At 39.6% G+C, this 12500-nt stretch overlaps 1 pseudogene; it reads right to left on the reverse strand.

The window, feature by feature from the left end:
* The window catches only part of LOC138013398 (uncharacterized), an 18288-nt pseudogene extending 6539 nt beyond the window's left edge, over nucleotides 1-11749 (reverse strand).
* Nucleotides 11750-12500: the final 751 nt, after the last annotated feature.

Below are 12500 nucleotides of genomic sequence, written 5' to 3' on the forward strand. Positions count from 1 at the left end.
TAAAGTTACGTTTTTAAAAGGCATCCCTCTTACGCTTACCAAAGCGTTTTCCCTCATATTATTTCATCAATATCCTCTTCCATGTCCAACGCCAGCACTTACCTTCACATTGGAACTCCTAGTATTACTGGATTAAGAAGTCGATCAGAAAAGATAACAGGAGGAGCTTTCGGCAGAGCTATGATTGCCACCGTAGGGAAAAATCCCAAAGAGGCATCATTGTAGTTTGCGCGTATACACAAATTTGTCACTCGATGTACTTGGCATTACCGGTAATAATACATCGTTTTTCAGTTCCTTCACAAGGTGAGATTTTAACAATTCCTGTTTCTTACTATTCATTTGGTCATTTAGTCCTATATCTGCGATTACAAAATCCAGATCAATAAAGCACTGACATGAAACCGTGCAACATCGGTGGTTATTCCTTACTTTTTATATTAATGACCGTGAATGACAAACTTCATCCTTTTCATTTCAAACGGTGGAAAACTGACTTGCTTTAAAAATTGACCTTGCGTTTCCTTTAGTTTAATTCTGTTTCTACTTGTACACCACCGTGTTCGCCATAATCAAACCTTTACATGATTTCCAACGACACGAAACTATGCAACGCCCTTTTCAAATTCAGTTTTGATAAAGCGATTTGTTCTCTCCCCGTCCGCTTTAACATGAATAACTATTGTCTTATGCTAAGGCTGCTCCGTTTGTAAACGGTCATTCATCTACCTGGGCTCTGGACGCATTGAATTCAGCGTACAACCATACTTAACAGCGGGGGCAGCTCTAGTCTCAACTATTACTAGTTCTATGTACATATGCTTGAATACTCAGGATTGGTGATTGCGGGAACACTCGAGGCTTTATTCTCTGCCCGGGCATCATGTGTCGATTCAGTTTGGTTCCACACTCCGTTCCGAGAGGTTTTTCCACTCACATTAAAAAAAAAAGAATTCCCTTGGAAGGACGCAATCAAGCTGTTCTTTGTAACACGCAATGGAGACAGAACTGACGCTTTTCGGTGTGCATGTCGCATCCGCTCAGTTGTGGCGAAACAAGTAAATGACTCTAAACGACTGCTCAGTGCTTTTGGGCTACAAACCATTTAAACCCGTTGTCGGCGACAGATGGTAAAGCAAAGACATAATTTTCTGAGGTTGAAAATGTTGCATTTTGGTAAAGTTTTCGGGTTGTGACTCGCACAGATTCGATAAGAATGTATTTTAGCTAATCCCTTTGAGCGACATCGTCTTGTAATAGTAGGAAAAATGGACTTACTAAAGCTCTTGATGCAATCAAGGTTAGAAGCGAATTTTACTGAAACAAGAACAGTACATGTCGCAAACGCCACAGATATCGTCAATTTTAATTTTGATTTAATTTTCAGTTTTCGTCATTAGTAGAGCTCTTTCGTTCGGCTACATAAGATCACATAAGCTTGAGACTTTAAAAGGAAATTATTGTAAAAGTTATATTTGAGGAAGGTAGCAATTTACTAAAACATACCTGAAAAAAGATGAAGGGAGATGAATGCTTGTCGATCGCCTTCTTGAAATAGCAATACCTCTAAAAGATATAATATTATAAGAAGGTGTTGTACGCTTTCTAGGAAGGATGACGTCACTCACATCTGGGAAAACATCGGGGGGGGGGGGGGGGGGGAAAGGTAAACCCAGAAAAATTGGGTAGGGGTGTGCGGCCCGCTTCCCCAAACCCTTACCCTATTTATGACCAAAATCTGCGATTTTCCCTACCCTATTTATGACCTGACCAAAAATTTGATACCCAATTTATGACCTGACCGCTTAAATCAATACCCTGGTGCAGACCTGCCTTATAATTATATTCCTAGTTCAGACCAATGTTATTAAAGGCAATGTTTATCTGCTTTTATTAGGTAGGTTACATGATAAAGAAGTAGCTTCTAAATGAAAACCGAATTCAAGACTAGAGTGCAAAAATGGATACCCTATTTATGACCAAAATGGCGGAAAATTGGCCAAAATCGATACCCTATTTATGACCAAAACGGCTGAAAAACCCTACCCTTTGGGGCCGCACATACCTATATAGCCCATATAAGGGAGTACCCCCCCGGGGAAAACACGGGCGTCATTGATGACTAGTACTTAGGACCGGTTTCAAGCAGTTCCAACAGGTTTACGGTAGAGTACTTGACAGTCGAAAAGTATTCGTTTGAAGTTAATTTTTAATGCACAGACTCCTTGTAATTATCTATGGCGACGAGATGGCCAAGAAAGAATTTGCGTGGGAACTTTGACTTCTACAACTCATACACAGAGTTACTGAGAATAAAGATTGACATCTGGTATTGGATATCATGATGATATTGGTTCAACGCCAAATTCTCATGACTAGCCAAAATAGAAATATTTGATACTGGTTAGGAGAATGAACGCTTAGATCTCGGGAGTGCAAGGATTAAAGTACTGAAACACTCTCTGTTGTTTTTCCAAGAAGACTCATTTCAGCAAATGGCTTTCTTGGAAAAGTAAGCAGTGGAATCCTCATTTTTGAAAGGACGCGCGTGCAAGGTCGTGTAAGCATTAAGGGGGCCTTGGTAAAACCCGTGAGGGTCAAATTGCGATAATTGTCACTTATGTGTCACGTAGCCGTCACGTTTTCCTATTTAAAAACCTCCTTGTTTGTCGCTAAAATCCGTGACGACTTACTGCTATTCCCTGTTGAATACACCTTATTCAAAAATGGCCGCCATTGAAATATTCTTTTGTTTTTATTCAAATTAGCCCGGGATGCCTCGTTCATAAGCTTAAAATTCAAAAGAATATTTTATCTTGAACGAGGCAACAAGGGCCAATTTGTATGCGCATAAATCAGCGGCCATTTTGGAATAAGGTGTATATGAGCTGAATTCCTTTCATCTAGTCTGGGTTGCATGCGTTGGCTCGGGTTTTCAATGTTCAGCAAGCAAGTATTGGTCACGGAATATCAGTAAACTGTCACGGATTTCAGAAAAAAACCAAGCCTTGGTGAAATTTAGCCTGCGTAGCAAGCGTTCCTCTCCCAAACGATTTTCTGCAAACTGGCCGCGTGAAAGTTGGGGCAAGAGACTGAGGGGACGCTTGCAAGAAAAACCCCTATTTTTGAAAAACGCTTACCTTTTTTAACACACGCTGATTGCCATGTTATTAACAAATTAGCCAATAACAGATAAACCTGGTTAACACATGTTTGCTTCTGTCAAAACAAACCGAGGTACCGAGGAGACACCGAGAGATCGATGCAGAATTTGTCAGTGAGATTCAGTGCAGCTTCTCAGCCTGGTGAGACTGGTTATGTTTCCTCCTAGAATTTGTTTAAACCATCAAACAGAAAAGATAGTTACGGACAAATTGTAGTTGATATTTGCAGAGCGGTTGGATTAGAAGTTGTGGAAAACAACAGCCTATTTTCAAAGCATGTATGCAATATGTGCGCTCGTAAAGTACGAAATTTATGAACATAAATCGTACAGATTTCGATGGATAGTAGGGCCGCTAAATGCAAAGCTCCACCAAAGCAGACCAGTGAAACCATTCAAGAGGTTTTCGTTGCGATTTTTAAACTAGCTGTGATTTCAGTGCGATTTGCTGGCTATTTCTTTGTGCGAAGTGGTTGACGAAATGAATTGTAATAAATCGCCTGGAAATTACAGGAGAACCTCCGCGCTAGTTTGATAATCCACAGTTTTTGGTCAAATTGTCACGAATCGTAAATGAAATAGCAAGTAAAAATACTGAAACAAATCGCAAGACTTTGTGCAAAGGAGCCGCTTTCTTCTCACAATGAGAGAAGATTCACAGGGGAGCGGCTTAATTGTCTTCCTCTTGTCTCAGTTCATGATACAGGACTCAAGCTCACATTGCGCAAGGTAAGAAGATGACGAATACAGTTTATTTCCTTGATCCTGATTATTTAATTTATCCCGCGTAAATACAAAGTATATTTTACAAGCGAACGAGAAGCTTACTTCAGCCCAGTCCAAACTCCAGAAACTCTCGTCGACAATTAATTAGCGTAGCCAAAGTGCTGTTAAATAACGAATCTTTTCTTTGTAGTTCAACACCCACGCCGTTAACGTTTAACGCAACATCGTCCCAGAATGCACCACGGAGAGCCGAAATAAGTCACGTCGTATTTCACGTCAACAGTGTCAGGACGACGTCATGTCAACAGCAGTCCCCAGTTGTTCAAACGATGGATAGCGCTATCCGCCGGATAAATCCCTTTCCTATTTGTTATTTTCGCAATTGCCTGCATTTCTGGACGAAAGTGCTCAAGTGTTGTATTCGCGCGACGCTGAGGGCGCATTGTTCCTGTCAAACCAAGCAGTTTTGCTCGTGCTCGTGCGGATTTGTTTTTTTTTCCACTTGGCGCATACGTAAGTTGTAAGCATGTTTATTTCGTGATTTTAACATTTTATGTGATTCAGCAACCTTTATTTTACGAAAAGACCAGTTAGTAATTCAACTGACTTTAAAGGCTAGGGAGAAATTGATCGCCGGGGTAGCAGGGAAGAGTGGAGCTGATGTATTGAAGATAGGGTTACGCGGGATTTCCTTGTATGGGAAGAATTTATCTGTATATATCCATTGGCTGACGCACTACGTGGTCACCCATCCATTTAAGAGGGTCGCCAATCAACGATCGTTTGTAAGACTGAATCACCCATCTACGATCAACCGTCAGTGAAAAAGTGTTACTTGTAAGGAGTGACAGTGAAATAATAAGGATTCAGCGAAACAATACTCCAAAAACGCGCTTCAAGGTATTAACCCGAAAATTATTTTTCTCTCCAAGGTTTCTTTCTTTTTCTCAACGTTTTATAAACGTTAAATTTCAATTCTTGTTTTCCAATTGGGTTAATGTGATCCTTTGTACGGGGGAAAAATCAAGAAAGAAGTGGAACGTCGGTTTTGAATCATATAATAGGGAGTTTAATTAAGCAAGAACAACTGAAGTGGCAACGAAAATGTCAGTCCAAAATATGTCTTAGCGCTATCGCATGTATTTCGCGATTTTTCCATGTAGTTCACGTTGTACAATAAGGGCGAACTATCCTGTAACTGGATGGGTACGAACGGCACAAGGAATGGTTCATTGATTTCACGTTGTTGTTTTGTAGAGTACGGCAAAAAATGCATGGAAATTCGTGCTACGCGTGCAGCACGATTATTTCCTCTTATTTAAAACTTCGTCTTTTATTGAAGCGATCGATATACGAAGCAGCTTTTCCTTGCTCTTAAAAAGAATCCATGGTTTTTCTGTGTGCATTGTTTCCCAACCAATCTCGAGTTCATGTCTGCCTCCTCTTCAAAGCGAATCTAGCGCGAAGTTTTTACTTTACATATGCTGAAGTCTGCTACGAGCCTAGAAGGCCCATCAGGCCGGCGCTTATCTCTGGTTTCTGTAGCATGAAGCGACTAGGAGTATTTCTACTACCCCTGGATAAGATGGCCAGTCCATCGCAGGGTTACCCTCAGCATTAGATTCGCCGGTACCCATTCATACATCTGGGTGGAGAGAGACACCGTGATAGTAAAGTGTCTTGCCCAAGAACACAACACACTGTCCCCGGAGTCGAGCGCAATAACAATGAGGTCAGCGCGCCTCCCACATATGAATGAAAACTAATTTTCATAATAAAAACTTTGCTCTTAGACTCGCTTTGAAGAGGAGGTAGACATGAACTCGGAAATGGACTATTGTCCACCGCTTTCTTTCCATACGGAAAGAAAATAGCTATGCTGGAGTGCAAGTTTCATAAGTCCAGCCTTTGTAACTGATTTTAACATTTAATTTTCAGTATATCTCATCCGAACACCGTCTACAACTACGAGCGTATTCATTCTTAAGGGCTAAAACGTATGCTTCTTGAGCTTTGTTCAGTTCTTCTGGTTGTCACGCTTGTCAGCAGTGGACTGCGCACGCGAAGCAAAACTTCCTTTAGGAACTCCACCACCATACTGTTTTGCCTCAGAACTCTGAATACGAGAGGCGGCGTCTTTTGTCATGGGATTTTTTGGGCCTCCGCCGGTCTGCTGGCCTCCTTGTTTATCCATTCTTCAGTGAATGTTTGGCTGGGAATCAGTGAACTGCGGGGAAATTGAATATATAGGAAATACATTGTTTACTTTCAGTCATCACAAATTGTTTAAAAGGCACACGTCAGCTTACTCCCTGTCCCATGGGAGTTGGTGTGAGTTTCAAGAAAACAATGTCTGATGTTCTTGCAGGACTTCAAGATTATAAATTTCATCAAAACGTTTCTTTGTCGCTCGATGGGTAAACTGCTTGCAGTACTTTAGGTACATCAGGATAAATTTATTGAGTAACCCGCTGTCTGAAGCACGGGCTCAAATGTCCGCGATTTCTGGCCATGTAGTAAACAAATTATGGTGTTTTAACAGACATTCATGTTACCTCGTTTAAGTTGCAGTTATAGTTAATACATCATGTACTTTACTCATCTTACTTTGCCGAAAAAATTGTTGACTGAATAAAACATTTGCAGTTGACAGAATTTAAATCTAACTAGACCCTCTCTGAGGGTACACTGGGTTTCCTGTGGTACGTGCACCGTTCCAGACAATTTTTTTCAAGTTGGGGGGTCATTAAGACCATTTAAGGGGTCACCCAGAAGTCATACCAGCAGAGGCCCTTTGGTTCACAGGTCCTCACACGTTCGTACGACGAAACAGATCCTTTTCTGAGGTTAAAAACCTGGCTACCGGCCTATTAATTAATCATTTGTCAGAAAGAAGAAATTCCTGTCCTCTTTAGAAAAAATAAACACGCATTGCTTAAGGTTGGTAGTGACGTAACACAGCGATTTATTCCATATAAAATGTCAACTGAGCTGTGTGTTGTCTTCCAGGAGATTTAAGTTGTCCTTGCGTAATATGTAGTTCTAACAGTGCATGATAATGTTTTGGTATTGTCTATCATTGTAGTGCCATGGTAGAAGTCTAGGGTAAATGGCCTGAGAAGACATGTGGTTACTAGCAAAGTACTGAACCCAGAAAGATTGAAGAAAATAAATGGGAAGTGAGAAACATTGGCTTCTGGGCTGACATGTTGATAATTTTCAAGCTCCCTCACAACTTCTTTCACCACAAGTTTAAGCGTGCCCTCCGAGCAGCTTTGTAATACTAAAGTTTACTAACGTTTACTAAAGTTTTTCCTCTCCGGCGGGGTTAATATCTGGATGGGTGACCATACCCCTTCGTAAGACAGAAGCATTGGACCGAAAATACTACTAACGCTAACAAATGCGAACTCAGCAAGGTACAGATTTTGTTCGCTTGCCTTATGCAAAAACAAATGTTGATGCAAAAGTAGATTGATACACAGTTTTTAGAAAGAGCAGAAGGAAGTTTCCAGGACGGTTGCTCGAGAATAACATATTTACGACATGAAAACAACATTAATTTTGAACCGTGAATATAGAATATAAAAAGTTACGATCAGCGACAAACATTTTGGGAGATTTTTTCTACGTTCAATTTTATTATTGTACTTTTGGTCGCACAAATAAATCGCAAAATCGAAAGTGACATCGCCGGAATTCAGCGGGCGCCGTGATTAAGTTACCGCGACATGTAGACTCGCCAAACAGTGAAGCATCTGTGTCAAATGATGGCAAGATACCGGGTTTTCGTAAGTTTCTTTTTCTGTCAAGTGTTATAAAGTTTGACAATAAATGAGCGAATTCAAAACAAAGATCACAATCGCCCAAACTCTGAGTGAGGTTGACCATTGTTTCTGCAAAGTCAAAAATTTACTCTCCAAGACGAGATTATTTATCACCAGGTAATTCCATCATTTTGGAAATAGCAGCTATTTTATTATTCACCGGCGTCACAATTTTTTGCTGATTTTAGGGCTCATTTTGTTGAAACTCAAGCCCGCTTCCAACAGACCTGTTTATCTTCGTGAAACCTTTCCTGCTTACAGAGAAATACTAATAATATCCTCCCTTATCACGTTTCAACCTTAAGCTCGAAAATTCAATACACAACATGATATTATAATTCACAAAGGCAGAAAATATCACAGAATCCTTTTCCAACGAAACATTATATTGAAACAAACAACATAAGATGCACTAAAACGCCATTCGCGTTGCAATGACTTTCGACGCCATTGCTGGTTAACGAGAATAACAAACTCACGAGGCAGAATGTATATTTATATTTAATTAAGTTAGCATAACAGAAAAACGCTAGCCTCATTTTGACATGAAAATGCTTTACTATTGCCATAAAAACTATCCAGTTAAGCTCGCATATTATAAAACATGATGAATTCATGAAGGCCACCTTTTCCAGCGAAAAATTTATTGAAACAAACAACATATTTGCTCTTAGAGGCGAAAACCTCTTCCTATTTCATTGCGTGCGTGAAGACAAGAAACTCAATCGTGTCAAATTACCATGTACTTCAGGTTCAAACCCTTTCCTGAAGGACCTTTTCCTTGAATAACAAGAAAATGCTTTACTATTGCCACAAAAACTATCCAGTTAAGCTCGCATATCATAAAACATGATGAATTCATAAAGGCCACCTCTTCCAGCGAACAGTTTTTTGAAACAAACAACATATATGCTATTAGAGGCAAAAACCCCTTCCTATTCCATTACGTGCGTGAAGAGAAAAAACTCAATCGTGTCAAATATGCGCAATATTACAACAAACTAAAATTTCGGGATCAAACCGTTTCCATGAAGAACCTTTTCCTTGAATAATGAAGCACAAAATAGACGACAAGCTTTCTTTTAAATAATTCTTGGCTGTCACATTTTCATTTCTTTCAGTTTACCTGAAGACTGTGCAGAGTTGATCACAGATCCACTTAAGGTGTTCGATTCGTTCTCTGTCTTTGTTGAACCCATAAGTTACCAGAGAACTTTCCATTTGGTTTCAGTGTTCTACATAACAGCACACTTGGTAAAATCTTAGAAATGGAGCTCACTTTGATTTCGGCTCGACGGGCGACAGATTGTTGTCGAAGTGCATTACTCGTCGCTTTTAAGATTCCACCGCCTGTCTTGTTCAGTATCCAAATGAATTGCCATTATTGAGCTTCATAAGGGTATATTTTGTTCAAAGATCCACTAAAACGCCATTCGCGTTACATGACTTTCGACGCCATTGCCGGTTAAGTTTATCATTCAACTGTGTCGACCAGAGAAATCTATGCATTTCCACTACCCTCTCTATCCTAAGAAAATACGAGCAGAAGGCTCTATGCACAAAGACACTACTTAGCAGGGGAGTGACAGGCAAGACTTTTACCGACACGGAAAAAAAAAACAAAACAAATAAAACAAATAAAACAAACAATTGAAACGCAGATCCCGACTGGGTTTGCCATACTGGCAACCCAGTAAATATCTGCAGTAATACTACCATTTTAAAATGACATTTTCATTTGATACACAAACTTCAAGTTTAAATACAAAAATGTTAAGAATTACAGTTACTAGTATTGTGTTGTAATAATGCTGAGACAATTATTTTTTACCTTTGGGCAACATGTAATAATGATTTTTTTTAGACTGGGATAGTTGTCACGTTAAAACTTAATTAAAGTATTTTAATATAGTCCTTGTAAGCAGTCAAGTTCATATTAAACGTTCATTTTGTTGTATTCAATAGCTTTCTACAATACATTTACATCAGTGACAAATGAACAACATTACTTACAGGAAAAAAAAGGTTTTCTTCCAGTTTGTCAAAAAATAATCACTGATTAACTTGTGGATTTGGAAAAGCCACGAGCCCGTATTGAACATGAGTAAAACCGTTTACCGTTGAATTTACTGAGTTTGTTCTATGAACTGCGGCCATAACAATTTTAGTAAACTAACAAATTTCATTTTAGAAGCAATTAGTGCGTTACCTAAGGCAATTCCAGTCGTAGACAGGTACAGCCCAACAAATTTCCCTTTATAAAAAAATACCCAAATTACACAACCGCTTCCTGTGCACTTCATTTACATTCTTTGGTTTTGTCAGCTCTCTTTTGATAAACTGGTAACCTCAAAGAAAAGATTACTTCTATACCCTAAGGAGGGAAACATACAAACGCCCAATTGAAGCTAGGACAGCAACATTGGCATGACCTTTTAAATTACGTTTTTAAAAGGCATCCCTCTTACGCTTACCAAAGCGTTTTCCCTCATATTATTTCATCAATATCCTCGTCCATGTCCAACGCCAACACTTACTTTCACATTGGAACTCCTAGTATTACTGGATTAAGAAGTCGATCAGAAAAGATAACAAGAGGAGCTTTCGGCAGAGCTATGATTGCCCCCGTAGGAAAAAATCCCGAGAAGGCATCATTGTAGTTTGCGCGTATACACAAATTTGTCACTCGATGTCCTTGGCATTACCGGTAATAATACACCGTTTTCAGTTCCTTCACAAGGTGAGATTTTAACAATTCCTGTTTCTTACTATTCACTTGGTCATTTAGTCCTATATCTGCGATTACAAAATCCAGATCAATAAAGCACTGACATGAAACCGTCCAACATCGGTGGTTATTCATTACTTATTATGTTAATGACCGTGACTGACAAACTTCATCCTTTTCATTTCAAACCGTGTGGAAAACTGACTTGCCTTAAAAAATGACCTTGCGTTTCCCTTAGCTTAATTCTGTTTCTACTTGTACACCACCGTGTTCGCCATGATCAAACCTTTTACATTTACAACGACACGAAACCATGCAACGCCCTTTTCAGATTCAGTACTGATAAAGCGATTTGTTCTCTCCCCGTCCGCTTTAACATGAATAACTTTTGTCTTATGCTAAGGCTGCTTCGTTTGTAAACGGTCATTCCTCTACCTGGGTCCTGGACGCATTGAATTCAGCGTACAACTATACTTAACAGCGGGGGCAGCTCTAGTCTCAACTATTACTAGTTCTATGTACATGTGCTTGGATACTCAGGATTGGTGATTGCGGGAACACTCGAGGTTTTATTCTCTTCCCGGGCATCATGTGTCGATTCAGTTTGGTTCCACACTCCGTTCCGAGAAGTTTTTCCACTCACATTAAAACAAATTCCCTTGAAGGACGCAATCAAGCTGTTGTTTGTAACACGCAATGGAAACAGAAGGACGCTTTTCGGTGTGTCGCATCCGCTCAGTCGTGGCGAAACAAGTAAATGCCTCTAAACGACTATTCAGTGCTTTTTGGCGACAAACCATTTAAACCCGTTGTCGGCGACAAATGGCAAAGCAAAGAAATAAAAGTCTGAGGTTGAAAATGTTGCATTTTGGTTAAAGTTTTCGGGTTGTGACTCGTACAGATTCGATCAGAATGTATTTTAGCTAATCCCTTTGAGCGACATCGTCTTGAAATAGTAGGAAAAGTGGACTTACTAAAGCTCTTGATGCTATCACGGTTAGAAGCGAATTTTACTGAAATGTGAACACTACAAGTCGCAAACGCCATAGATTTCGTCAATTTTAATTTTGATTTCATTTTCAGTTTTCGTCATTAGTAGAGCTCTTTCGTTCGGCTACATAAGATCACATAAGCTTGAGACTTTAAAAGGTAATTATTATAAAAGTTACATTTGAGGAAGGTAGCAATTTATTAAAACATACCTGAAAAAAGATGAAGGGAGATGAATGCTTGTCAATCGCCTTCTTGAAATAGCAATAACTCTATAAAAGATATTATGTTATAAAAGGGTGTTGTACGCTTTCTAGGAAAGATGACGTCACTCATTTTCTGGGAAAACATGCGCTGATGACTAGTACTCAGAACCGGTTTCAACCAGTTCCAACAGGTTTACGGTAGAGTACACTGAATTGTCGATCGATGGCAGTCGAGAAGTATTCGTTTGTAGTTAATTTTTAATGCACAGACTCCTTGTAATTATCTATGGCGACGGGACGGCCAAGAAAGATTTGCGTGGGAACTTTGACTTCTACAACTCATACACAGAGTTACTGAGAATAAAGATTGACATGTTGTATTGGATCATGATCATGATTATATTGGTTCAACGCCAAATTCTCATGACTAGCCAAAATAGAAATATTTGATACTGGTTAGGAGAATGAACGCTTAGATCTCGGGAGTGCAAGGGTTAAAGTACTGAAACACTCTCTGTTGTTTTGGAATCCTCATTTCTTGGAAGGACGCGCATGCAAGGTCGTGTAAACATTTAGGGGGCCTTGGTAAAACCCGTGATGGTCAATACCCGTGACGGTCAAATCGCGATAATTGTCACGTAGCCGTCACGTTTCCTATTTAAAAACCTCCTTGTTTGTGGCTAAAATCCGTGACGACTTACTGCTATTCCCTGTTGAATATGAGCTGAATTCCTTTCACCTAGTCTGGGTTGCATGCGTTGGCTCGGGTTTTTTAATGTTTTAAATCGCCTGGAAATTACAGGAGAACCTCCTCGCTAGTTCTATAATCCACAGTTTTTGGTCAAATTTTCACGAATCGT

The sequence above is a fragment of the Montipora foliosa genome, chromosome 8 (assembly GCF_036669935.1).
Source record: "Montipora foliosa isolate CH-2021 chromosome 8, ASM3666993v2, whole genome shotgun sequence".
Lineage (NCBI taxonomy): Eukaryota > Metazoa > Cnidaria > Anthozoa > Scleractinia > Acroporidae > Montipora > Montipora foliosa.